At 51.9% G+C, this 27941-nt stretch overlaps 1 protein-coding gene across 4 annotated transcripts in view; it reads left to right on the forward strand.

Annotated features, from left to right (window-relative positions):
• Positions 1 to 245: 245 nt before the first annotated feature.
• The window catches only part of Agpat3 (1-acylglycerol-3-phosphate O-acyltransferase 3), a 90112-nt gene continuing 62416 nt past the window's right edge, over positions 246 to 27941 (forward strand). Inside the window, exons 1-2 of one of the 4 annotated variants that reach the window (XM_028860458.2) lie at positions 246 to 280; positions 26593 to 26653. The gene's annotated coding sequence lies outside the window, so the exon portion shown is untranslated. Of the gene's footprint in view, positions 281 to 735; positions 837 to 4960; positions 5074 to 26592; positions 26684 to 27941 lie in introns of those variants that run through there. The other 3 variants (XM_037199944.1, XM_037199942.1, XM_037199943.1) reach the window with 3 other exon arrangements.

Below are 27941 nucleotides of genomic sequence, written 5' to 3' on the forward strand. Positions count from 1 at the left end.
TGGCCACGGCGCCCGCCGCTGCGCCGCGGGCCCGACTCCTCCCCCGCGCGTCCGTCCGCGCGTGTCCCCGCGTCCCCGCGCCCGCCGTCCCGCGCCGGCGGAACTGTGGGATCGCCGCGCACAGGAAGTGGCGGCGGCGCCGAGGCGGAGGGCGGCGATGGGGCCCGGGGCGGCGGGCGCCGCACTCGCTGAGGCCCGACGCAGGGCCGGGCCGGGCCCAGGCCGAGCGCAGCGGCCGCACGCGCCGACGCGAGGATCGCGACCAGCAGGTGGAGTGCAGGTGAGCCGCGCCGCGCCCCGCCGAGCCGCCCGAGGTCGCCCCCGCCCGCGGTCGCCGGGCACCGCCGCAGTGGCCGGCTGCGCTCCGCGGGGCGCGCGGCCTGGGAGCGCGGCGCTGGAGGCTCCGGGTCCGCCCGGCCCCTGTGCGGCCTGCCGGGCTCGCCGGTGCTGTGCGGGGTGCGCGGCGGCCTGGGGAGGGACGATCGGGAGAGATGGGGGTGCGGGGCCCGGGGAGAGGGCCTGGGCGGCCTCCGGCCCCTCTCTTGGGGACCTTGCTGTGCTCCTGGCTCCTCCGGACTAGGGAACCCCAAGCTTGATTTCAGGGGGCCCTGTGGGCTAGTTTCACTTTTTGCTTGCTCAACACAGAGGGAGGGCTGCAGGTGGGACGCCCTGCAGGAAGGTGCGAGGGCTTGCTTTGACTTTGGCGTTGAGACCAAAGGCCGACTGTGAATTTCCACGTTTCACTGAGGCGCTGGGGTCATTCAGTAACCAGAGCCTCTGGAGGAAAACACCTGTCCACGGTGGGCCACCAGGAGCCCTGGAGCAGTTGATCCCAGGTACCTATGACTGGAGGGTTGTGAGCACTTATGTGCAATGTTTCCTTTTTAACTTTGAAAGAACTTTAGTGGCAAGGGAAATGGTTTTAAAAATGGCCTTCCAGACCTAACTTTTAAAGCCGTGTGGCAAGTCTCGTCTGTCTGAGAGAATACTTAAGAGGCTGGGCTCTTTTCCCTGGGAAACTAGGAGGCTACTTGGATTTGAGACAAACTGGAATGACTCGTCCAGAGCCGAGATCTCTGGTTCTGGGATTGGACATAGAGTGCTGGTTGAGGGTGCTGGGTTTGTGTCTGTTGGAGCTGAGTGGGAGCAGCCCTTTCTGCTGTGATGGCATTTGGGAAACGGACTGTGCCCCTTCAAAGAGGTCTCGGTGGGCTGTGCACTTGGTCGCACTTGATCCCTTCCCACTTGGGGAGTTAGTCTATAAAGCTGATTTCTAGTAGCACACCCTGTGCTCTGTGATTACATTGTTTCCAAGAGCAGTTACATGGGATGACATTCCCAGCCTCTCTTTGGTCTTGGTGGCGTGTGCTCCTTGGAGTGGCTATGCTCAGCAGGTGGATGTCAGCTGAGTGGCTGACCTAGCTCAGCATGGACCTTCGGGAGGCCTTGTGTGTGGCCCCACCTAGGTTAATCTATACAGTGCTAAGGCAGAAGGTCTGGGTCTTGGAAGTTGCCTTCTGGGATGGATGGGAAATGGGTTAAACAGTGTCTCCTAGGGAAGGAACCCAGAGGGGGTGCTGGAGCTGAAGGGAGGTCTCTGTCCCACCTTAGCCCAGCACCTGGGAAGGTCAGTATCTGCTACGGAGGGCTGGGGAAACTGAGCAGAAAGTAACAGATCTTTGGAAGTTAGAAGAGAGCATCCACCACAGCAGTCCTTGTTCGCTTCCCTTCTGGAGCTGGTAGATCCCACCCTGGGCTGGCAGACTCTGAGCCACACTGGGGTCTGAGGAGCAGGGCTCGCCACTTGCCCTGGATTATGTCAGAAATCGCCACAGCCAGAATTTAAATGAAGAGCAAGGGGACTCCCATCTTCTCAGACCTGGCAGGGTAGTAAAAGTCTGTAAACTTGTCTCTGGCTCAGTTGGAGGTAGGTAGGGCCTAATAAGGTCCTCTTATAATTGGGGAAACACAGAGATGGAAATTTATCATTGCTTTAGGGGTCAGATGGCATCAGGGTTCCAATCGCACTCCTGACAAGTTGACTCTGGTTAACTGGCCCAGTTCCATTTACCCCTCCCAAGATGGAGCTGGTACTGACTGCCTGATTGTCCCTTCTCTGACTTGTGGCTTCGCTTAGGTCCTGCAGTGTGACCCAGTATCATAACTTTTCAGATCCAGCAGTGGACCCTTGGCATCCCCGACTCCCTCTCTTGCCAAAGTGATGCCTGCTTCCCCCACACTCCTCTCCCTTATCCCACACTAGTCTTTCTTCTCTCACATGCTTCTCCCTGTTCTGGCCTTGTGGACACCTCTGTGATTTCCCCCCACCACATGCTGTGGCTGGTGAGGTTTGAACAGCTTGTCTCTGGGCCTGACTGGCCACATTTGGCCAGCAGCTTCTTGCTGGCTTGTCTGACCTGAACTCCATAGCTGCTTAGTCTTCTCATTGAGAAGTTTCTGCTGCTGGAGGGTGGTGGTGAGTTTCGTAAAACTTTTGCTCTGGGACTCCACGGGGATTTTTCTGCAGCCAACTGAAGAACATTGGGATCTTAAATAAATTTTTCCAAGTTGTAACGTGAGCAACTGAACAGTGCCTCATACCTAGAACAATCTCATAGTAACTGCAGGCTTAATTTGAGCTTTTTAACCTCACGAGGCTTTGTTTCAGGCAAATGCAATAGTGGTTCCTCTTTGAACAGTCTTGCCACTTTGTTTGGAGTCCGACATGTTCTGATTTTGTTTGTCAGGCAAAGTCCAGGAGTGCGTGCTTGTCGCCTGGGCACATCTGTGCTTAGTTGTAAGGGTCGTGGAGGCCGGCTGACTGGGCCCATGGTTCTTGCTGTGTCTGTGACTGGAGTAGGTGAGTTCTGTGCCCAACGCCACTTCGCTCTCACATGTGGATGGCAGGGACATAGGCAGCGTATGTTCTAGATGTCGGAGTGAGTGGAGGGCAGTCTTTCAGGATACGACAGGCAGAAGCCTCCCTCCTGGCCGGGAGTGCTTCGTGTCACTTAGGACTAAAAGCTGAGGCTAGGTTCTTTTAAATGGGAACGAGGGAGGTGTCAGCGGCCCCAAGGCCTGTCCCGCTGTGACCCGGGAGCCATGCATCATTAATGAGAAGTGTCTCTGCTCCTTTTGGGAAGGTGGGGTGAGAGCCATAATAAATGACAGTGGTAGTGGCTAGAGCAGTGGGGGAAAGCTGTGGCAGGGCACAGCCTCTCCCCAACCCGGATCCCTGGCTTTGGCTCTCCATCTCCCTCTCACTGCTAGCTGGCCAGGGGTGCTCTTCCTCTGGTAATTTGCTGACAGGAACATTCAATAAGTATATGCTGATATCACATTTTCCCCAACTTCAAAACAACTTTATTTATTTAGTGTGTATGTGTACCTGTGTGTGGCCATGCATGTGGGTGGAGTTCAGAGGTCAGCATGGGTTATCTTCCTCGATTGCTCTCTACTTTATTGTTTATTTTAGAAAGATTTATTTATTTTTATTTTATGTGGATGAGTGTTTTGCCTGCATCTACGTAATGGCACTGCATCCTTGTCCTGATGTTGGAGGAGGCCAGAAGAGGGTGCTGGATCCCCTGAGACTGAGTTCTAGATGGCTGTGAACCACCATGTGGGTGCTGGGAATCGAACCAGGGACCTCTAGACAAGCAGCTAGTGTTTGTTCTTAACCACTCAACCACCTCTCCAGCCCCCACCTTATTTTTTAAGATTTATTTTTATTTTCCCCCTCCCCTTCTCTTCCCCTCCCTCTCTTTCCCTCCTTCCTGTGTGTGTGTGTGTGTGTGTGTGTGTGTGTGTGTGTGTGTGTGTGTGACATGTTCAGGTACCCAGGGAAGCCAGAAGAGGTTGTCAGACCTCTCCCCTGGAGCTGGAGTTACAGGTGGTTGTGAGTCACCCGGGGCTGCTGGGAACTGAACTTGGGTCCTCTGCAAGAGCAGTTAAGCACTCTAACTGCCCAGCTCCTCTCTAGCCTCAGCTCCCTTATTTTTCCAGACAAGGTCTCTCCCTGTACCTGAGACTCACTGATTTGGCTAGGCTGCCTGGCCGGCCACCAAGCACCTGTTTCCCTCCCAGAGCCAGGATTACGGGTCTGAGCTGCTGCACTGAGCTGCTCCGGGCTCCTCGTGCTGCGTGACGTCCACCAAGCAGCCCCCGCCTCCACTTTATGTTAAACTTTACTTCTCTCTTTGCAGGAGAGAATGCAGCCACATGCCTGTTTTACATACTTCTAGCTTAATTCTCAAAGCAGCACCAAAGAGAGGAGTGTCTCTCTATAACATGGATGAAGAGAATGACGTGGGCAGCCGTGGGCAGGCAGCTTGGCTTGGCAGGTCTAGATTTCAAACTCGGGTACCATTGAATCTACAGGTGTTCTGTCCGCCAGACCACGCGATGCTCAGAACATCCGATATGTGAAAATTCACATTTCTAAAACAAAATTAAATGACTAGCTTTACATGCACGTTTGTGTTAAGCCCCTTGTAGAGGCTGTTCTTGCTGTAGAGGGCTCAAAATCCCCACGTGAGATTCAAACCACAGCTGTATGCTAGGAGTGCCGTTGAGCTGGGAAGAAAGTTGCTCACTGGGTTTTTCTTCTGCCTTGGTGTGAAAGGCGTGTGTGACGCTTAACACACAGCATGTGTGTTAATGACCCAGCTATTGATCGATTCCTGATTTAGATCACTGTCCCAGTGTAATTGGAGTGATTGATTGAGTGAACCAGTGTGCTTTTTATTAGAGAGACCCAGAAAAGAAGCAGTCCAGGTACCTCACAAAACGTGATAAGGCAGCTGAGATTTTTGCCAGCATAAGGCGGAAGTCAGGCCATGAGGTGAAGACCACGTCAGCTGGAGTTACACGGGAAACAGGTGCCACGGTGAAGTTCAAAGTACAAGAGGTCTCCTGGGAAAAATGCTGTGGGTGGCAGCGTTGGGCTGAGCCCTCAGGCAGATCTGTGGACGGAGGCTGGAAGGAGACAGGCCTGAGAAGGAAGAATCTCAGCCCCGAGGAAGGCTCAGCCAGCCCCATGCAGAGGATGCACAGAGGGCCCATGCCCCACAGGTCCGTGTGCCCCTCCTAGCTACCTGCTGAGTGCAGTGGGTTCCTACCGCCCTGTAAGCTCCCTGGCCATGTAGCCTCACCTGTCACCGCAGATGACAGAGAAGCCTGAGTGGCAGAGAGGAAGTTTAAAGCTTAACAGCTTGTTTTTTTTCCAGTTTGGGCATTTCTGGGGGTGGGGGTGGGGGTGGGGGTGGGGACATGCTGGAGCAGGAGGGTCGCATGTCCCATTGTCTTGTGTGTGCATGCTAGGCAAGTATTCTGCCAACAAGCCATATCCCAGCACCAAAGTGTAGTACCAATGCATTTCGAGTGTTTGCTGGCATACATGTCTGTGCGCCATATGAATGCCTGGTGCCCAAAGAGGTCAGAAGAGGGCATAGGATCCACTGGAACTGGAGGAAGGACAGTTGTGGGGAGCTGCCATGTGGTTCCTGGGAATTGAACCCAGGTTCTCTGGAAGAGCAGCCAGTGCTGAGCTATCGCTCCAGCCTTAAGTTTAGTAACTTTTTTATTTTATTTTATTTTTTTAAAGACAGGGTGTCTTAACACAGCCCTGGCTGTCTTGGAATTTACTGTGTAGACCAGGCTGGCTTTGAAATCACAGAGATATCTGCTTGCTTTTGCCTCCTGAATGCTGGTAACTTTAGATACTCAGAAAAGGGAAAAAATGAAAGAAAAAAAGAAAACAAATCGGGGCCCAGCAGAAGCCATCCCCACTGTGAGTGTGTGATGCAGCCATGTAGGCAGCCTTGGGGTTTGGGGAGCAGCCCTGTGGGGTTTTGGGAGCACGCACAAGATGATGAGGCAAGCGGCCCTGTAGCTCTGTGTGGTCTGTCAGTAACCGGCAGGAAGCTGGCGTTAGGGGAGAAAGTGCTCATACAGAGAAAGACTGCAGTTCTGGACTGAGGTGGGGTCAGAGCAGACAGGCACCCTCCCCGCAGAGGGCGGTCGCCGCTCTCTCCACCAGTGGCTGGGGGACCACAACCCGGGTTCTAGGCGCTGGTTAGGAAGTAGCCCTGTAGCCACCATTTGAAGTCTACTCCTGTTTTCCTGGAGCCCCCCAGCTGCGTCATGGTCCATGTGATGGTGAACTGTCAGCTCTTGAGTGTGATGAGCAAGGTTATGGATGGAGATTTTTTAAGGACAGATCCCAACAAGCTTCAGGCAGCGAAGGGAAGCGAGGTTTGTGTGGAGGACGTGAGGGGGTGGGGCTCTGTGGAATGTGGCCTGGCTCACCTGGCTACCAGCTGCTGACCTCAGTCAAGCGTGGCCGGGCAGTCATGGGACCCAAGTTACTAGTCTTTGTTCTTCCAAGAAAAAGCCTGAAATCTGGACGCTGGGCAAGTTTCTATTTTAGCGTGGGCTGTGCCATATCAGCACTGCTGTTGTCCATACTCGGCACCCGCCAGGGAGCCTCTGACTTCCCTTCTTCATTTCTTGAGACAAAGTAGCTGAATCAGTGAAATGGGCTGAGTGATCCTTCTAGAATCCACACAGACACAAGCCAAAGGAGTGTCCCCCCCTCTGAGAGCAGGACAGGGTTCCCTGTGAGGATAGAGGAAGAGAGCAGAACATGAGTGCCAGGTGAGAATCAGTGACCCGCCGCCTGTGGTCTAGGTAAAGATAGGAGGTCCCAAAAGATGTTTCTGACAGGACCGCTTGTTTGCACAAGGGCCCTCAGCTAGGTCCCCTCTCCTAAGCCAGCTCTACCACGTGTCCTGTGCATATGTGTGTGGCCCTCAACACCCAGCGTAAATACCTCAGAGGGGTCAGTGAGCTGGAGACTGACTACATGTTCTTGGGCACGTGGTGCTCCCTGGTGACCTTTGCAGACAGAATGGTGTGGAATGCTGTGCTAGTGCTGTGGAGGCTGTGCCCAGAGGCCCCTGTGTAACCCCTGGGTTCCCCCATGTCTTCTCCTGTGTGTCTGTGTGTTTGCCATGTGTCTGTCTTGTGTGCTCCCCTGTGTTTGCCATATGTCTGTCTTGTGTGCTCCCCTGTGTCTGCCATGCATCTGTCTTGTGTGTTCCCGTGTTTGCCCATGTGTCTGTCTTGTGTGTTCCCGTGTTTGCCCATGTGTCTGTCTTGTGTGTTCCCGTGTTTGCCCATGTGTCTGTCTTGTGTGTTCCCCTGTGTTTGCCATGTGTCTGTCTTGTGTGCTCCCCTGTGTTTGCCATGTGTCTGTCTTGTGTGCTCCCCTGTGTTTGCCATGCATCTGTCTTGTGTGCTCCCCTGTGTTTGCCATGTGTCTGTCTTGTGTGCTCCCCTGTGTTTGCCATGCATCTGTCTTGTGTGTTCCCGTGTTTGCCCATGTGTCTCCCCTTGTGTGTTCCCCTGTGTTTGCCATGTGTCTGTCTTGTGTGTTCCCCTGTGTTTGCCATGTGTCTGTCTTGTGTGTCTGTGTGTCTGCCATGTGTCTGTCTTGTGTGTCTGTGTGTCTGCCATGTGTCTGTCTTGTGTGTTCCCCTGTGTTTGCCATGTGTCTGTCTTGTGTGTTCCCCTGTGTTTGCCATGTGTCTGTCTTGTGTGTCTGTGTGTCTGCCATGTGTCTGTCTTGTGTGTCTGTGTGTCTGCCATGTGTCTGTCTTGTGTGTTCCTCTGTGTTTGCCCATGTGTCTCCCCTTGTGTGTTCCCGTGTTTGCCATGTGTCTGTCTTGTGTGTTCCCCTGTGTTTGCCCATGTGTCTCCCCCTGTGTGTTCCCCCCGTTTGCCCATGTGTGTTCACTCTGTGTGTTCCCAGTGTGCTCCCCCATATGTTTCCCACCCTGCCCCCTGTGTGCTGCCTCCCTCCCCCGTGGGCTTCCTCTGTTTCTCCCCCTGTGTGTTTACTCCGTGCTCCCCACCTCCCGTGCTCGTCCCCCCTCCACCCCCCCACCCCCCCACCCCTGTGCTACCTACACACACACACACACACACACACACACACACACACACGCTCCTGGGTGGTTCCTTGGCTGCTCCTGCTCTCTCCTCTTTGCTTTTCTGCTCCTGCTTTGCGGTCTGCTGGTGTGACTTTGCTTACAGATTGCTCCTGCCTGGTTTTCTGTAGTGGACTTTCTTGGGTCCTCAGGATGCCTGTCATTGTCCTGGCTCACCGATCCCTTTCCTGCTTGTGTTATCTTTTTTCTTCATTTCATTCTAAGGAGCAGATTGTTTTTATTTATTTATTTATTTATTTATTTATTTATTTATTTATTTATTTAGAGACAGAATTTCTCTGTGTAGTTTTGGTGCCTGTCCTGAATCTCCCTCTGTAGACCAGGCTGGCCTTGAACTCACAGAGATCTGTCTGGCTCTGCCTCCTTCATATGTGTCCATCACCACCGCTGCCCAGCTACTTTTGGTTTTTTTTGAGACAGGGTTTCCCTGTGTAGTAGCTCTGGCTGTCCTGGAACTCACTCTGTAGACCAGGTAGGCCCAGAACTCACAGAGATCTGCCTGCCTCAGTTTCCCAAGTGCTGGGATTAAAGGTGTGTGCCACCAGGCCCAGCTCAGGAGCAGATTCTTTTCAATTTAGTAGAATATCATTTTCTTTTCTAGGCACTGCCTTTTGAGAGCTGCAGTGTATAGGCCGAGGCACAGCGCACCCTACATGTTCTTGTAGAGGTTTAAAAGTCCGCCTTCCACTCTTCTGTCCGGAGTCTCTGCAGAGTAGCCTTCGGTGAATGCTGTGATGGTCCATGCCATGTTCCATTATTCCCAGGTGCCCTTATGATCTTTGTTGTTCTGGAAAACAGTGTCTTAAAAACGCACTCTTTACATTACTCACCCCTTGCTGGTACTAGACTGAGACACAGTTGACTATTGGGCATCGCTGTCATGGCTAGTGGCCTAGCTGTCCCTCATGGTTTGTTTGTTGAATTGTAATGTTCCACGCGCACGCACACACACACACACACACACACACACACACACACACACAAACACGACATCAGGGATGACAATGGCTTTGTTCCTTCCTTGTGCAGTTAATAGTCCTCTCCCCGCCTTCCTGCCTGGCTCGGGGCCGTGGGATGGTGTCCAGTGGACAGGGATGGCCATCCTTGTCTGGTGCCTGAGTTCAGGAAGTAATCCTAATCCCTCTGTGCTGTGGATTCAAACGTTGCTGCTTAATTTTCAGTGTTCCTATTCGCTGCTCCTCAGAACAGAGGAGGTGGTAGTGAAAAGTGCGGAGAAATGGAAATGGCGTTAAGAAGTGCAAACGGAGGGCTGGGGACCCTCCCGGGGTGGCTAAACCACCTGGGGTGGGTGTTGGCTGTGCCGTGGGGCAGAGGGAGTGCTAGTGTGTAGCCACTGTGCCTGGCACAGCCCCCTTGGGACTTGCAGAAACTGGGGAGGCTATTTCAGCCCAGGTGTGCACCTACTCTGTTCCCTTTAGTAGACACAAGCTAATGTGTTCAAAACCTGTTTATTAAGGTCAGCTGTCTAGTACTCTCTCAATTCCTGTTTCCAGTGAAAATGGAAGAGTAGCTTGTGATACACACACACACACACACACACACACACACACACACCATGTGGCATGCTTTTGTGGCTTTAGCCATCTATAGTGAGTTGCTGTGGTCCAAGATATTAAATGGAAACTCCCATAAATAAAAAATTTATCAGTTTGAAGTTGTGTACTGTTCTGAAATCACACCATTCTGCTCCACCTCAGTGTATCCACACTGTATGCTGTACCTCCTCGTTAGTTACAGAGAGACCCTCTCAGTGGTCAGATCGCTGTCACAGTACCATAGTGGTAACAGGTAATTCTGACGGTCAGCTTGATTGAATTAAGGGCTGATGTAACTGATCAGCCCTTCGATGGATCCATTTGTTGGGAGGTGATAACAGGTAGGGAGTGGTACCTGGTTAGAGGAGATAGGTCCCTGGAGGTATGTCTTTGGAGCTGTGTCTTCCCTGGCTCCTCTTGTGCCCCTCTGTCTCTGCTTCCTGTCTTTCAGGAGGTGAGGAACTGCTTTCCCTCATGTGTGTCCCTCACCACGACACTCTGCCCAAGGACATGGGGCCAAGCCGGGAGCCCTGTGACCTGATCCAGTGTCTGTCCCCCTGTGTGGTTTCACTGTTGCAGTAACCAGCAGCGTAAGGCTTTGTGTTAAGTGATGATGGCTCTGGGGGCACCAGGGTGTGACAGAGAGGAGAGGGACAGACTGGTGCTCACTGGTGTTTCGGGGCCTGCAGGGAAGACACTGTCTAAGATACCATGCTGCCCGCAGTTCCAGGCAGCCCGAGAATGGATTACAGGGAGAGCCGTGTTCACAGGGTGGACAAGTCAAGGCAATAGCTGTGAAGAAGAGGAGCGAGGGGCCAGCGAGAGGGCTCAGCAGGTAAAGAGGCCTGCTGCCAAGCCTGAGGACCTGAGTTCGACCCTCAGGACCCACCTGTGGAAGGACAGAACTGATGCCCACAAGTTGTCCTCTGATCTCCATGTACGTGCTGTGGTACATATGTAATACATGCACACACACACACACACACACACACACACACACAAAATGTGGAAAAGGGAGCAAGAGACGGATGTGTGTGCTGCTTGATTTCACTCAGAGCCCAGCAGGATTGTGGCCTTGCAGGCAGGGTGCTCAAGGAGCCTCAGGTGGACCATGACCTCAGCCCAGCTGCACCGTGTGTTCGGTTTGTGAGTTGCTTGCTTAAGCTGTGTCCCCAGTTTACATGTTGTACTTAATTAAGTAAGGAGTTACCGGAGAGTTAAAGAAGTCAGCAGTGCGGAGACAGAGGCCATAAAACATATAATTAGAAAGTAGACCTGTCTAACCGTGCTCTCCTGACGGGGTTAGTACGTTCTGCTAAAGTGGCAGCTGGCTACATTGAAGGACCTCTCTGGGCTCCCTGGGCATGGAAGCTAAGAGAGAACCATGGAGAGATGCTTGACCACGAGGGCCAGAAAGCAGGCGGCTTGCCGTTATTCCTCAGGAGCAGGTGATGCCCAGGCCTGAGTTTGGAGAGAGAGTATTTGTGTGGGGCAGGCCATCCTTTGAGGGAAAAGGCTCACACTAGAGCTTAGGATGCCCTTTCACACTTTCCTTAGGAGAGTGATGTATGGCTGAGGGTATCCATGAAGTCACGGGTGTGTCAGAGTGCCGGAGCTGACCAGTGTGCACACAGCCAGGATAGGCAGAGGGGAACCAGCTTGTTACTGGGACAGCTGTGTGCAGAGGTGGGACACTGCACTGCTGAGGGGAAAGAGCCTGTTCACTGTCTGTAGCCAGGTGACACGGTGACAGGTTGGTTAAGGTACAACTCAGTGGTAGCGTGCTTGCTTCACACATTCAAATCCCTGGGGCTGCCTGTGCTTGGAAAACGCTGGTGTGAGGCTGGGTTGGGCCAGGTACATCAAGCCATGGAAGCCCTCTCCAGATACGGGGAGCACGGAACCATGACATGTCAAATGCAGTGACTGAAGTCAGGTGGATCAGAAACCACCTTCTTAGAATTCACATCCCTAGGCTGGACACCTTCAACCAAGGAGGTTCTGGGGTGGGGCGTGGGTAGTCACATGGTGATTCTTTGGGCCTGTCCATGGGGGCCACTGTTGGCTGAAGAACAGATGGCTGTGTGTTGAGGAGGAGCCTCCAGGTACAGCTCCTGGGACAGTCAGGATGAGGGTTTGCATGGGAGGGGAGGGAAGAACATGTTTTCAAAATTCCTACACGGGAATAAATGGTAAGTTCACTGAAGCGGCCACTTGGTGGCTATTTGGACTCTGATGTCTGCTTCCCAAAGCACCATGAGAAAGAGAAGGCCCACTTCATGCAAAGAAGAGGGTTTTTTGTCAAGCGGGCCTGGTGGTGCATGCCTGTAATCCCAGCATTGGGAGTTTGAGTCAGGAGTAGGTTGGTGAGTTTTAGGCTAGCCTGGGGTACATAGCATGACCCTATCTCAATTCCCCCCACCCCCTTTCCCTCTGTTTCTGAGACTGTCTTACTGATTTGGCAGAAACCTTCTCTACACGTGTTGAACTGGCCACAGGACCCCCTTCTCCTTGTTCTCCAAGTAAACTTTGTGCTGGATTTCTTGCTTTACTGGGCCCATCCAGCTTCTAGAGTTGGCCAGGAGGGGGTGATATTTATGAAGTATTGAGCAGTCTCCTGTAGATTTGTTAAAATTTGCCCCTCCCTGTGTCTGTTTGGAAGCGAGTCTGACTTCCTCCCCTTCCCTGGACTTCAGAATCTGGGTTGTACTAATTACAGGCTGAAGCAGGTGGCGGCCTCTTTCTCTGCATAGAAAGTGGTGGTTTGAAGGAGACATTCTCTGTAAGTCTCCAGCACTTGAAAACTTGGTCCCCAGTTGGTGGCTGTTTGGGAAGGATTAGGAGGTGTGGCCTTGTTGGAGAAGGTTTGTCACCAGGAGTGGGCTTTAGGTTTTAAAAGCTTTGTGACATCCCCAGTGCGCTCTCTGCTTCCTGTTTGTGAATCGGGATGTGAGCTCTCAGCTACTGCTCCAATGCCCTGCCTGCCTGCCTGCTGCCTCCTCTCAAACTGGAAGCCCCAAACAAACCTTTCTGTCTAAGTTGTCATGGTGTTTTATCACAGCAATTGAAAAGTAACTAAGAGAGTTTGTGTGATGTTGAAGGAACAGGTTTCTGAAGGAGGCTCTTAGTCTGGACCTGGATTGAATTTTTTTCTTTTTTTCTTTTCTTTCTTTCTTTCTTTTTTTGGTTTTTTGAGACAGGGTTTCTCCGTGTAGTTTTAGTGCCTCTTCTGGACCTTGCTCTGTAGGCCAAGCTGGCCTCAAACTCACAGAGATCCACCTGGCTCCAACTCCCAAGTGCTGGGACTAAAGGCGTGTGCCACCACCACCCACCCTGGATTTAAATTGTGTATGTAATTTTCATGTGTGTGCACACAGGTATGCATGCATGTGGAAGCCAGAGGTTGATGTCAGCTGTCTTCCTCTTTTGCTCTCCCCCTTAGTTTTTAAGACAGTCTTTTACTGAATTTGGAGCTCACTCATTTGCTAGGCTGACTGTCCATCAAGCCTCAGGCTTCCCCCTGTCCTTTGCCTCCGAGTACTGGGGTTCCAGCTACAGTCCTTAAGGCTGGCTTCTCACGTGGGCCCTGGGGATCAAGTTCAGGCCCTTACATTTGCAAGGCAAACACTTTACCAGCTGAGCTATCCTCCCAGCCCTTGGATTTTTTTTTTTTTTGGAAGATACATTTTAAAGACCTAGCTCCATATTTGTAGCGAGCACCATTCTGTCCACATCCCCTTACCCTGTTGAATGAGTCATTATTTTCCTGTCCTTTCATCATCTCTTCCTACAGGACCAGGTACCTCTGCACACATTGGACTCCACGCCATCTCACCTTTCCTGTGGGCCAGAGGTTGGGGTGTCACTTGGGGTTACTCAGACTCATTTCTCCTCGCTGTGAGCAGTGTGATGCCGGGTGTTCAGTCTTCTGTGAAAGCCTCTTTAGGAAGAAACCGGCTCCAGATTCCTGTGTGGCTGCCAACGGGAGTCAGGGCCTTTCCTGCCAACGGGGTACCTTGCTCATTTAGGCCAGCACATGAAGCGGGCAGGGGACTGAAGAAGATGGGGAGGAAGGCAGAGAGAGGTGGGCACAGGGAAGATTGAGCCAGTGCTTGGAAGACAGCAGTCGCTATGATGTTATCTTGGGATTATTAGATTCCGGGCTTAGCAAGAGCCCAGACTGAGTGACCCTTCATCCTCTCCCTGTGAGAAGTGCCAGGCTCTGCATGTGGGGAGAAGGGCACCAGACTCTGTGCTCTGGAGAGGAGGAGAGGATGCGGGAGTGCAGCCATCTCTGTGGCAGTGGCTGGCAGTGCCACCTCCTTCTTTTTCTCTCAGGTCATCAGATTCTTAGTACAGAGTCATTCTAGCTCCTGACTTTATAATCCCATGCTTCAGCCAGGCGTGGTGACACACCTTTATTCCCAGGCAGAGACCGGCAGATCTCTGAGTTCGAGGCTACTAGCCTGGTGTACAGAGAGAGTTCCAGGACAGACAGAACTACATAGAGAAACCCTATCTCGAAAAACAAACAAACAAACAAAAAACAAAACAAAACAAAACAGTCCTATGCTTCATCTGGCGGGTGGTCCCCTCTTCATCCAGTTCTTCTCTCCCAGGGGCACACTTGTCTTACCAAGGAGACTGATCGGTTCTCTGGCCATTGCCATCATGTCTGTTTTTCAGTTACTCATTCTGCATGCATCCTTTTTCCCCTCCTGCACTTAGGTTTTTCCACGTGTCCTCTTTCTAGGCTGAAGGCGAAGCTTAGCTCTCTCTCTCTCTCTCTCTCTCTCTCTCTCTCTCTCTCTCTCTCTCTCTCTCTCTCTCTGTGTGTGTGTGTGTATGAGAGAGAGAGAGAATGTATCTATCAGTCCTGAGTGTTATTCCTCGGGAGCCATCCACCTGGTTTTTGAGGCAAGGTCTCTCACTGAACCTGGAGCACACCAAGCCCCTAAGACAGGATCCTTCTGACTCCACCTTTATGGTGCTGGGATTTCAAGTGCATACCACCACACTTAATTTTTTTATGTGGGTTCTGGGGGCCAAATTCAGGTGCTTCCATGACAAGCTCTTTACTGACTGAGCCCCCAAGCGTAACTTCCCATGTTTTCTGAGTGTTCTGTTGATGTGGCCTTCCCCCCACAGAAGCCACTGGGCTCTGCTCTCTTTATCTCTGCTCGGCTTTGTCGTGTATGTTTTGGGATGGAGGATTTTCCTTACTGCCCAGGCACTGTAAGATTTCTTCCTTTCCTTATTTATTTATTTTTTCCTTTCCTTTTAGTCAGGGTCTCTTTATGTAGTCCTGGCTGTCCCAAAACTCACTGTGTAGTTGGAGGGTAGCCCCAGACTCATGACTCTCAGGTCACAAGTGCTAGCTGGCCCTTGAGGGTTCTGCCTGTCTTCACCTCTTACCCCGCCATCTCTAGGATAATAGACATGCACCCTTCACCCACTTTCTTATGTGAGCCCTGGAGGGCTGAACTCAGGCCCTCGCTCTTGAAAGGCAAGTGCTTTTCCATTGATCTGTCTCTCCAGGCTGCTGTGTACACATTTTGAGCGAGTGTGCCTGCCGACCCCTGCACGATTTGTGTGTGATAATCTCCCCCATGCTCCTGATTAGAGCCAGGGGTGGAACTGAGCCCCAGCTGTGTGGACGTACAAAGGGGAAGTGGACATGGAATTTCCAAGGAGGAGCCCAGAGAGTGAGGAAACTACCAGTGGTGGTGGGTGAATCTATGTAAGCCCAGAGGAATTGAGCAGCGACGAGCCCCTGAAGGAAGAGCACATGTAGGTATGCCCAATGAGTCTGGGGGAGTCCCACCGTGGTGTCAAACTACCTGTGGACGACACAGAACACACATATTCCAGGGAGTTTGGTTAGGAGGGAAGCCTTCTCTCTTCAGCTTGTCGTTATCAAGGCTCCCAACCCGCAGGGGACGTGGCTACAGAGTGCCTCTGATTTGTCTTAAACCTTGGCGTTCATCAACTCGGTGTCTGCCACAGACTCAGCAAGCAAGCTTACCATTTCAGCTGGTTTTCTCAACTGCGTTCTTGGCAGCTGAAGAAGAACGTCACACAAGCCACAATCAGCACACACCAGTGATAGTTAAATACTATTGTTTCTTAGTTTAGTTTAGATAAGGCTTAGCCCAAGCTGACCTTGATGAGATTTCTCCTGCCTAAGGTATCTAAGAGCTGGGGTTACAGGTGTGTGCCACTTGGCTGTTGGCATTAAGAAAAAGATTTTGAGTGTGTGTGTGTGTGTGTGTGTGTGTGTGTGTGTGTGTGTGTGTGTGTTGTATGCCACTTGTGTGTATGTCCAAGGAGGCCAGAAGAAGGTGTTGGATCCCCTGTAGCTGGAGTTACAGGTGATTATGAGCCACCTGATGTGGGTGCTCGGTACTGAGCCTAGGTGCTCTCAACCACCGAGTCAACTGTCCAATCTTGCCAACAGTACTTTTTTTTTTTTTTGAGACAGGGTTTCCCTGTGCAGCTCTGGCTGTCCTGGAACTCACTCTATAGACCAGGCTGGCATTGAACTTAGAAATCCACCTGCCTCTGCCTCCCGAGTGTCAGGATTAAATGCATGCGCCAATGTCTGACTGTGAACATGGCTCTTTAATGTGACAAATAGTGATTCAAATACAGTTCTAAAAAGATGAGTATGTAGGGTGGGGGAGCTGGTAGATGGCTCAGCTGATGATTCTAGAACCCATGTAAAGAAGCCAGGCATAAGTGGCACATGCTTGTAATTTCAGCACTGAGGAGACAGGTGGATCCCCGGGATCACTGACCAGCTGGACTACCTACTTAACAAGCTCTGGGATAGGGGGACCCTTTTCAAAAAAGAGGGTGGGGCTAGAGGGTTGCTCAGTCGTTAAGAGCATTGCAGAAGACCAGCACCCACATGGCAGCTTAACCATCGGTAACTCCAGTTCCAGGGGATCTGAGCCCTCTTTTGACCTTTGTGGGTTCTTCTGTGCATGTGGTGGGTGCACAGACATAACAGGCATGCATGCGTACACACACACACACACACACACACACACACACACACACACACACACACACACACACACACACACACACACACACGAATTGCTCTTGAAGAACATCTGAGGGTGTTCTCTGACCTACACACACACACACACACAGGCTAAAAAAGAAAGACATTTTCCTCTTAGCATATCTGAGGTGGTATTGTGTTCCCCGAAATATTGTGCACCCTAATAAACTTATCAGGGGTCAGAGACAGAACAGCCACAATATTAAACATAGAGGATAGGCAGTGGTAGCACACGCCTTTAATCCCAGCACCTTGGGAGGCAGAGCTAGGCAGAAATCCATGTGTTCAAGGATACAGCCAAGCATGGTGACTCACGCCTTTAATCCCAGAAAGTGAGCCTTTAATCTCAGGGAGTGATGGCAGAAAGCAGAAAGGTATATAATGCGTGAGGACCAGGAACTAGAGGCATTTGGCTGGTTAAGCTTTTAGGTTTTGAGCAGCACAGTTCAGCTGAGAGCCATTCAGATATGAGGACACAGAGACTTCCAGTCTGAGGACACAAGATCAGCTGAGAAGTTGGCTGGGGAGGTTAGCTGTGGCTTGTTCTGTCTCTCTGATCTTCCAGTGTTCACCCCAATAACTGGCCTCAGGTTTGATTTTATTAATAAGAACTTTTAAGATTCATGCTACACATATCAGACTTGGGAAGTAGAATTTAAGTGAAAGAAAACTCTTGGGTGCCTAACGTGCTGTGTTTGGCCCCGACTGAGGACCACTCTTTGGAGGCTGTGCCTATCCATTCCTCAGGGGCCATAAGCCTGTGCCTGTCGTCCCTTTGGTTTCTACCCGGCTTCTGGGCCCTTTTCCCTCTTCCTCCTGCTCCATGAGCCTTGCTGACTGGACACCCCGTGTTTGGTGGGGCTCGCCTTCCCCTGCAGTCCCAAGCCCATCTTACTCCAGGGCAGCGCTCACCATGTCCACTCTGTGGTGAGTTGGAAGTCACAGTTCAGTGACTGGCTTCTCCGTGGCAGCTCCTGAGATGTCACCCCCTTTGCCGCTGTGCCTTGTCCCTTACGTTCCCTTCAGGAGTCACGGGGTCCTGCTGTCTCCCTTTGCCTCACGGTGGCATCACCCCGTCTTTCCCCTGGCGGTCCCTGCTGGGCCGCCTTCATCTCTATCTGTGTCAGGATGCTCTCGTGTGCTTGTGTGCCCACACCGAGCATGCCACCACAGCTGTGCACCCCCTCTGCAGCCCTCTCCCCACTGCTCACTCCCTCACTGAGCTGGGTATCATGTGGGACCATGAGGGCTGTGTTGATCAGTGGCATGATCAGTGGGTGGGCACAGAAGCTGTCCCCACTCTCCCTGTTAGTGTGACGGACACTCCTGTTTGGGTCTTCACAAGCACACTGCAAGAAGAGCCTCCACGCTTTCTGCACAGCCCACCCCGGCTTCTGTTCATCACACTGGTATGTAAAGGATCGCACTGTCACGAGTGCTGCTGTGGTTTTCATTCATTTTCTAGTTCTGAAAGCCAGCACGCTAAGGTTTTGGATAGCTACATATCACAGTGAAATATACCTCAATAGCGTTGTGTGTGCCAAGCCCTGTTTATTAAACTCTGCAGTGAGGGTGGGTGCCAGGTGACTGCTTGACTGTGTAGGGTGTTCATCCCTGATCTCTCCTCGGGGCCATGTTGACATGAACCCAGACTTGAAGCTGGATCATGGGTAGTGTGCCCCGACACTACCTCCCTCCTGACTCTAACCTCAATGCATGTGTAATCATCATGTGTATGAAAGTGGTGTGCACATACACACTGGGGCACCGTGTATATGTACTGCACGCTGTATGAACCCTCGCTTGGCTTCCCAGCATGGCACCCTTAGGAAGCAGTGATCTTGGCAATGGCTGCCACATTGAGAAGGCCCAGCAGCAGCAGCTCAGGACTGAGTCTGTAGGAGATGTCTAAACCGGCCATGGTTTCCAGGGGGTCCCAGGACCTTCCTCCTCTGGCCTGCTCTTTCCTGCTCTCTCCACAGGCAACTGAAGAGAATGGTGGTCCCCCTGTTTCTGTTCTCATGGCGGCAGGGCAGGGGACACGCGTGCAGGACACTCACCCTGCTGCAGGAACTTGGCGTGTGGGTGTTCGCTCTGCCACTGTGGCTCTGCCCTTTGCCTCCTTGGCTGTTGGTCCCGGCACGCCAGCGGGCACCAATCTTTCCCTTGTTGCTGAGTCACGCATGCCTCAGCAGGTCCTGAGAGTAGCAGCCTGGTGCCTGGGGGCAGCAGCAGTGGCTGCAGGTCTGTGGCTCTCTGTGTGTCTGTCCGTGGCCCTCTCCGCTCCTCACTTGCTGACCCAGGATGGTGGGTGAGGGCTGTGCTTCTGCACCCCTGGGAGTGCTGTGAAGCAGGACCTCGAGCAGTGCTCAAGCTCAGTATCCAGGCCTTCTTATCAGGGGAGGGTCTAATGAGCTGAGATGAGAATTTCCCAGTTCAGTAGAGGTGTGGAGACGGGTCCCATACCTTGTGAAACAAAACTGAGAAGCATGTAATTATACTCACACAGGACATTTATTAGTAGAGATTCTGTTAATTGCTCTGTCTCCCTCCACTTACGTCTACCAAAAGGCAGCAGGTGGAGCTGGGTGGCCTGCTACCTCTGGCCACTAGCGTGGTGTCAACGACATTTGATGACTATTGTTACAGTAAGTTCTTTTGTACTGTGCTTCTATGTATGGAAAGGGATTTGATAGGCTGTGCCTAGGACTTAAAAATGGCACCACCGGGACTGGAGAGATGGCTCAATGGTTAAGAGCACTGACTGCTCTTCCAGAGGACCTGAGTTCAATTCCCAGCACCCACATGGCAGCTCACAACTGTCTGTAACTCCAGTTCCAGGGGACCCAACACCCATGGCAAAACACCAGTGCACATAAAATAAAAATAAATAGCCAGGCGGTGGTGGCGCACGCCTTTAATCCCAGCACTCGGGAGGCAGAGCCAGGCGGATCTCTGTGAGTTTGAGGCTAGCCTGGGCTACCAAGTGAGTTCCAGGAAAGGCGCAAAGCTACACAGAGAAACCCTGTCTCAAAAAACCAAAATAAATAGATAAATAAATAAATAAATAAATAAATAAATAAATAAATAAATAAATAAAGATGGCACCTACTTCCATGTGAGAATGCTTGGGCACATTTGTGCTTGATACAGAATGGTCCCCTCCAACTCCAGATGCCCAGAAAGGGCAGAGGAGAGGGTGGTTGCCATCCCTGGCTAGGTGGTCAGGGCAGAATTCACATTCCTGCCTTCTGGGTATTGGGTGGCAGGCATTCCTGGAGACCCAATGCCTGGGAAGCCAGGTATTTGATAGCTCCACCCACGTGAGAATGAGGTTCTGAGCTCTACGAATTGGTGCCTGGTGAGGCCCACTCAAGAGGCAGCAGTGTGTCCCTTCACTGTGACAACAGGTGCCCCTTCCATGAGCATCCCCAATGTATCAGGAGCCAGCAGTGGAACATGACCCCTAGGTTACATTTGGGGCTATGCACATCTGGATGGATTACAGGAGGTAGCTGCCCAGCTCTGTCTGCCATCTCTGCCCTTGGGACTCTTAAGGTGGTTGGGTAACAATGTCCTCATGTAATGCCTGGGTTCCTGAGACTCAGATCAGAATGATTGCCAGGCAGTCATCACCCTGCCCAGTTTCTCCAGTCCATGTCTGCCTGCAGCTCAGAAGGTGCGGCATCTCCTTTCTGTGTGAAGTCCTGATCTGGGACATACCCGTCGTAGCACAGACACATGAAAGGCAGGAAATAAGCCTGGGCGGTGTGGCTGTGACATCAATGGTGTGTTCTTTGCTCCCTCCTAGCTGTGACGTCCACCTCGGAGCTGTGCTCTAACCTCTCAAGGGCAGTTGTGGTCCAGGCCCTCTGAGGCATGCAGCAAGCAATCTCGGCCCAGAGCCTCAGCTTCTTCTTCCATAGCCCTGGGATCCCCAGCCAGGCATCCTGTGGCTGAGCCCTGGGTAGGGGGTCCTAGTGTCTGTGCTGCTGAAAAGCGTGTACCCCATCTAAGTTAGCAGCTAGAACCCAGCAGGCATGGGCTTGTTCCTGTTTTCAACTCAGCTGAGCTTGGCAGTCCCAAATACACACAGAGCTGGGGCCAAGTCACCTGTCCATCCCAGGCTCCTGGTCCGTTCCCTCGGTTCCTCTGGCCTGGCTCCCTCAGTACAACTCCTCCCTGCGTCCCATGACCTAGAGAGATCTGGTAGTGAGGCATTGGGTAATGCTTTTCAGTGAAAAGGCTTCTGGTGACCAACCCTGTGTCAGGACACTAAACTTCACTTTCTGCTCAGTGGAGCATGTCCGTGTAATTGTAGCAAGCTGTGGCCATTAGCTCCTGGCCTGCTGGGGCCTAGCTTACCTGGCTCACTGCTTGGGGACCTTTTCCTGGCACAGCCCATTTTCCCAGTGGTACAGGGAGGTCTTGTGCTGGTCGCAGAGGGACAGAGAGCTGTGGTTTGTCCTTGAGTCGGGGATCTGGATAATTTGTAATTTGTTTTTCCTCAGCCCTCCTTGTCCTCCATCACCACAGATGTTTGAGAATTAACAGTCGGGTGTTAGCTTTCCTTCCAAAACAGAGACCTCCTTTCCCTGCAAATGCTCCGAGTGGGTTTTGCTCTCGAAGCCTCCTGGCTAGCTTCTTCCTGCCCGTGGCTCTGGAGGACTTGCAGCAGACTCGGATTCAGGAGCCTGAGGTTCTTCCTGTCTGCCCTGTCCTGCTGCCGGCCTCAGCTCCAGGCAGAAGGGGCCTGGCAAAAGAGCCAGGTGCCAGGATCGAGCCTCGCTAGAGACACTCAAAAATCAGGCCTGAGAGTGTTTCTGTGACATTTGGAGAAGATCAAATGTGGGTTGGCTGCTTGGTGATGTGAGGGGTGAGCCGTTTCGACCTCCCCTTCCACCTGCTCACTGAACTGTGGCTGTGAGCAGTGTGCTGGGAAGAGAGCCAAGCCAGGTACAAGGGTGTCCAGTAGCACAGGGTCTGAAAGGAGCCCTCCGAGGGCTCAGGAAAGAATGTACATGTGTGTGAGCACACAAGACATTTGGCAAAATGCTAAATTTAGTCTGGATGCTCATACCTAGCTGTTTGTGACTGTAGCTTCAACTCTTTTCGGAGTTTTCGTTAAGAACGCTGGAGAGCCAAGTGTATTATTGGCTTACACCTGTAATCCCAGGATTTGGAAGGCTGAACCAGGAAGATGATGAGGCCAAGGCCAGCCTTGGCTACATGGCTACACAGCAAGTTTGAGGCCAGCCTAGTCTACCTGAGAGAGACTGTCTCAGAAGACTAGGGGCTGCCAGGATGACTCGGCCTTGCAAGCGTGAGGACCTGATTTTATCTCCAGCACCCACTTAGAAAAGCAGGTGTGGAAGTGCGTGCTTGTGACCCCAGCACTGGGGGATGGGGGAGGCAGAAACAGGAGGACCCCTGGGCCCTCTGGCCAGCCCGTCTAACTTAGCAGTGAGCTCCCAGTCAGGGAGAGACCATGTCTCAAAGGAAGTGGATGGTATATTTACACACACACACACACACACACAGAGTTGGAGAAGAAAGTATCCAACACTTTAGCCCTCCTGGGGAGGCGTTTCTGTAGCGTGTGTTTCCTTGGACGTGTTCTGTCTTTGTTGCGGCTGCGGCGGTGTTGAACTGACTCAGCTCTGTGAACTGCAGAGTGTCCTCGGCTTGCTATTCACCCAGCACCTTACTGACTTACAGACCTATTTGTGGGTTATTTCAATCCTCCCGTTTCAGTATCATGAGTGACTGGGGTACAAGTGGGCACTGTCATACCTGGCTTGGTTGGTTTGTGTCGTGTATAGGTTTTTTTTTTTTTTTGTTTTTTTTTTTAACCAAGTTCAGGAAGTTATCTTCTATCCTTCCTTTGTCCAAAAGATTTTAACTCTTCATAGTGGTGGTGATGGTGGTGCCGGTGATAGTGATGGTGATGATGATTTTCAGGATGGGACACCACAAACTCTCATGTCATCCTTGCGCAGTGGCCTTGCTGGTCTCCATGCATTTCTAACCTTAGTGCATGTACTGCTGCAGTCAGCATTCATTTTGGTTTTAAAACCATGTTCATAAGTGGATGTTAACAACTTAACAATTCAGGCTGTCTCCCTTTGATTTATTGACTAATATTAGGCACTCGGCTCTCCCATGGAGACCTCGCTTAGCCAGGCTCTTTGATGAGTCACTCACTGATTCTTCCTGGGGCTCTGTGTATGGGTGCCTGTGACATGTGAAAGATTGTCTGGTAATGACTCTTTCTCTCTCTCCCTTTTATTTTTTTATTCTTTAACTAATGAGAAGATTAACCTAGCCTCAAATGTGTTGGGCAGGGAACAGGCATCTCCTACTTCTGTTTTTCTTTTTCTCTTCATGTCTTGAGAGAGTTTGAGAGAGCCGGAATTCTGCTTTGGATGTTTGTAAGATCTCCCCGGGGGCTCTCTGAGCTTGGGTGACTTTTTCTTTTGAGGGTTGGATGTTTGACTTCCCACTTGGTTTTCTGGTTTTTTTAAGTAGATTAGCATCCACTACTGTGATTTCTTTTTGAGCCTTAAATTCTTTTATTAGATTGATTTTATTTTATGTGTGTGAGTGTTTTGCCTACTCATGTGTATGTGCACCTTGTGTATACCTATGGATGGCTGTGAGTCACCAAGTGGGTGCTGGAAACTAAATATGGGTCCTCTGCAAGAACAGAGGTGCTCTTAACCATGAGATGTCTCTCCAGCCCCCTTCTTTTTGTGTGTGTGTGGGGGAAGGTGGAGTAGAGTATCTCTAAGTAGCTTAGGCTGGCCTAGAACTCCCTATATAGCCCAGGCTGGCCTGTGTTCCATCATACCCAAATATACCAGTCCTCAGTCCTTGGTGCATGTATGAGGTACCGGACGACGTCTTGGTGAGGAGCCATTAGGTTAGGTGTCAATCATTTTATGGAGTCCAGGTAAGAGACTGACATCCTTTCCTTAGTCTGATATGTCCAGTAAGTTCTTGGGCCTGGTTTCCTGATAGGATTTTAATGTATCCTTGTGCCCCCCCCCCCCCCCCCCCCGCAGTCTCAATTCACCTCAGTGACTTAGAGGGTGGCACTCTCTCTGCTCTTAGAAATAAGTGACTTTCCAGTCTGCTGGATTGGTGGCCCCTGGGTGCAGTTTCTGTGTTCACCAGGGGCTGTGAGTGATCACCTGCCCTCAAAGTGGAGTCGGAGTTCCTTGTGAAGTGGTGTCTCCTGGGCCAGGCACAGCCTGGAAGACCACTGTCTATACAGTCTTGAGTCACACAGCACGTGGGGAGAGAGGTTTTTCAGTTGAAACTTGTCCCCCTCCCTTCCTTCTCTCCCTTCCTTTTTTTAAATAGTCAGTAACCCTGACTCTCCTGGCACTCCCTACGTGGACTGGGCTGGCCTCACAGAGATCCACCTGCCTCTGCCTCTGCTGGGATTCAAGGTATTCAACCATCCATGGCTTGACAAAAGCTTACCCAGAGCTACAGGTAGATGGTGTGTGTGTGTGTGTGTGTGTGTGTGTGTGTGTGTGTGTGTGTGTGTGTGTTAATTTTTCTCTTTCCTTTCCTTTCTCCCTTCCTCCTGTGGTACTAGGGACTCAATCCCAGGCCTTGTGTCCCACAGCGCTCTCCCCACGGAGCTACACACCAGCCCTTTTACAAAATTTTTGGGTGACTATCTATTTTTTGTTCCTGTTTAGTTTATTTGCTCTGTCCCCTACAATGATGGCAGTCTTACTTATCAAAGAGACAAAAATGGCCGTGGCTTATTGTCTGCGATGATCCAAGTGTCTGAGAGCCCCTGTCCATAATCAGGCCCCTCTTCTAACTCACATGTTGCTGTGCAGCTTGTTCTCGATTATTTTTATCATTTCATCCTTTCTGTCATTCATCTTTCGGCAGGAGACCAGCTCTTGCTCTGTTGCCCTGGCCGGCCCCGCACTCCTGCGCTCAGGTGACCCCAGGAAGCCTCTGCCTCCCATGGGCTGAGGCCACAGGGCATCCCTGTGCTCAGTTTCCCCTTTTCTTTTTTATGCACTTTTTATTTTAGTTTAGTTTTTGGTTTGTTTTACGGAGCTGGGGTTTGAATGGCATATACCTGGGCTTGTATGTAAGGACCTGAACTTCTGTCCCTAGAACCCACAGAAAGTTGCTGGGTAGGTGATATAGCTAGAATGAAGGCTTTGGGGAGACAGAAATAACAGGGTCCTCAGAACTCTCTGGCAGCCAGACTGGCTCTACCGGTCAGTTTCCAAACTCGGGAGAGACCTCATCTCAAAGGAGATGGGTGGCATTTCTTGTCTTTTTTTTTTTTTTCCTGTTTGTTTTCCGAGACAGGGTGTCACTATATAGCCTTGACTGGCCTGGATCATGCTCTGTAGACCAGACTGGTCTTGAATGAATAGAGATCCATGTGCCTCTGCCTCCCAAGTAGTGATGTTAAGGCGTGCACTACCTTCAACTGTTTTAAGTTTATTTTGTTATATATATATAGTATGTGTGTGTGTTCTGCCTGCGTGCATGTTTATATACCATGTGTCTCGTGCTTGCAGGGGCTGGAGGAGGGTGCTGAGTTCTTAAAACTAGAGTTACAAATGATTGTGAGCTGCTTGGAACTGAACTGTGCAGGAGAGATAACGTATTCAAAGACACGATGCTTTGTGAAAGTAAGCCAGGCAAAGAACAGAGCATCAGTGGGACTGTATCAAGTGGAAAAGAACATGAAATTGATTGCCACGGAAAGGTCTCGTGTGGTGGAAAAAAGTAAGGCCTTGGATTTTTCCAAATTGATGAAAATTTAAATCCGAGAAACTCAGCCGACCGTGAAGAAGCACGGAGATCCCCAGGGCCGCTTCCCCGGTGAGCTGCTGGAGCTGTGCAGCACCTGGGAGCCGACCACTGGCCTCTCCTTACTGCAGAGGGGCAGAACTCGTGCTGGGATGGACTTCTCAGGAGTATGTGGACCACGGATAATGTGGGGGCAGCTTAAAATACTGGAAGGTAGCCAGGCAGGGTGGCACACACCTCTGAGCCCAGCCCCAGGGAGGCTGAGGCAGGATGATCATGAGTTTGAGGCCTGTTCCCTTCTAATGAGGACACCAAGACTGGAGCCCCTGTCACCCTCAAAGGCACTGTCTGCCCTGTCATGTGGGGTGGGGACCGACACAGACGGTCACTCTGCAGCACCCGCCTAGTGGAATGGTCTTTAGCCTGAAAAGTCAACGAGGTTGCGGTGACTGGCGGCAGTGTAGGAGGAGGAGGCCTGCCCCCCAAAAGACAGTAGTATGTGATTCCACTTGCATGGAGTTGCTGGAGTCTCCTGTGTGTAGAGGCGGAGAGCAGCATGGGTGCTGAGGGCTGGGGTGCTAGTTTGTGGTGGGGTCAGAGTATCCCTTTGGGAAGATGAGAAAGCTCAGTGGGTGGACAGTACCGGCGGCTGCACCGCCATGCACATGTGCTTAACGTGCCCCAAATGTGATCAAGATGATCAGTCGTGGCTATGCGGATTTCGCCACAGTTTAAAATGAAGATTTTAGAGTGCCAATCCCTTAAGGCTGTTACGTGGTGTGGCGGGGCTGACGGGAGTCAGAGGAGCCCAGTGCTGTGGAGTGAGTGGGGAGGGTCATCATGCACAAGAGGTGGGCAGTGGCGCTGGGTAGGGCAGCCTTTAGGGCAGAGAGAGGCTGCTCTGTTGTTTGGGGCAGATGCAGCCCACCTCCACTGCTTAGGGGACTGCAGGTTTCTGTAGTGGTCTCCAGTGTCTGGAACGTGTCTGCTGGCTGTCTCTGTTCAGGAGTCGTCTGCTGGCCTCCTGCTATGCAGTGGAAATTAGTGGTTTGAATTCCTGAAGTTTCTGCGTAGCTCTTGGTTTTCCTGCTTTGAGGGAAATGGCGTCTCCTAAGTCCTGTATGCCACATTCACAACCTTGTCTTTCTCTTCTTAGCCCCTGCAGAACGGACACCCTTGAGGACAGCCATCACCTGGCCCTGCTACCCTGTGCCTTGGTAAGAGAAGAGAGTGCAATGGATTTCATGGTTCGTGCCTGCATGTCTGTCTGTGTGTGTTCTGGGCACAGCCTGGGTGTAGGTCCCCTGGGTGACATGGTCAGCTCCAGTTAGAGGAAGACCATCAGTCTTGGACCCCAGAGTGCCCACCCAGTTTAGATAGGGCTAGAGGGGCTGCTGGAGGCCTGGGCATGGCCAGGCATGGCCAGGCCTGAATATGCCTGCCGATTTTCTTAAAGGGCCTGTGCTTTAATGCTCTCTGAGGTCAGAAGGCTGTCTACAGCTGGGTATCACTTGTCTGAGGATGAAGCTGTAAAGAGCTGGTGAACTAGGATGCTGGGCTGAGGTGGTGGCCAGGACATAGCTCTTGCATGGCATCCCCTCTGCATAATGGCTCCAGAAGCCCACCGGTCTCCTTGAGACCAGCTGACAGCCACCTAGCCAGGACCTGAAAGCATATGGCTCTGGGGTCAGAGTTGCTTTCTGGCAGGTGTGTCTCCTTCCGGAGGCCACAGAGGCTGGTGTTGGTGGAAAACTGGACTCATTAGCTGGGTCAGTCTGGCAGTGAGTTCTTTGTCACCAGGCCTGAGAACTGAGCCTAGCACTCTGCGTGACTGCAGGGCATCTCTCCCTGTTCCTGTGCCCTCTTCCTTTGGAGTTTCATGTCAGCCCCTGGCCTGTTAATGAAAGAGCTTGAGCCACAGATTCATTCTCAGTGGTCAAACCTGGATCAGGTGGCCTCCTGCTTTTCCTCCATAACCCAGAAGGTAGCTTCAGAGTGGGTGCCGTCTGTCTGTGCAGTGGATCCCCGCAGAGTGGGTGCTGTCTGTCTGTGCAGTGGATCCCCGCAGAGTGGGTGGTCTGTCTGTGCAGTGGATCCCCACAGAGTGGGTGCTGTCTGTCTGTGCAGTGGATCCCTGCAGAGTGGGTGCTGTCTGTCTGTGCAGTGGATCCCCGCAGAGTGGGTGCTGTCTGTCTGTGCAGTGGATCCCTGTAGAGTGGGTGCTGTCTGTCTGTGCAGCGGATCCCCGCAGAGTGGGTGCTGTCTGTGCAGTGGATCCCCACAGAGTGGGTGCTGTCTGTCTGTGCAGAGGATCCCTGCAGAGTGGGTGCTGTCTGTGCAGAGGATCCCTGCAGAGTGGGTGCTGTCTGTGCAGTGGATCCCCGCAGAGTGGGTGCTGTCTGTCTGTGCAGTGGATCCCCGCAGAGTGGGTGCTGTCTGTCTGTGCAGTGGATCCCCGCAGAGTGGGTGCTGTCTGTCTGTGCAGTGGATCCCTGTAGAGTGGGT

This window comes from Peromyscus leucopus, chromosome 16_21 (assembly GCF_004664715.2).
Source record: "Peromyscus leucopus breed LL Stock chromosome 16_21, UCI_PerLeu_2.1, whole genome shotgun sequence".
Lineage (NCBI taxonomy): Eukaryota > Metazoa > Chordata > Mammalia > Rodentia > Cricetidae > Peromyscus > Peromyscus leucopus.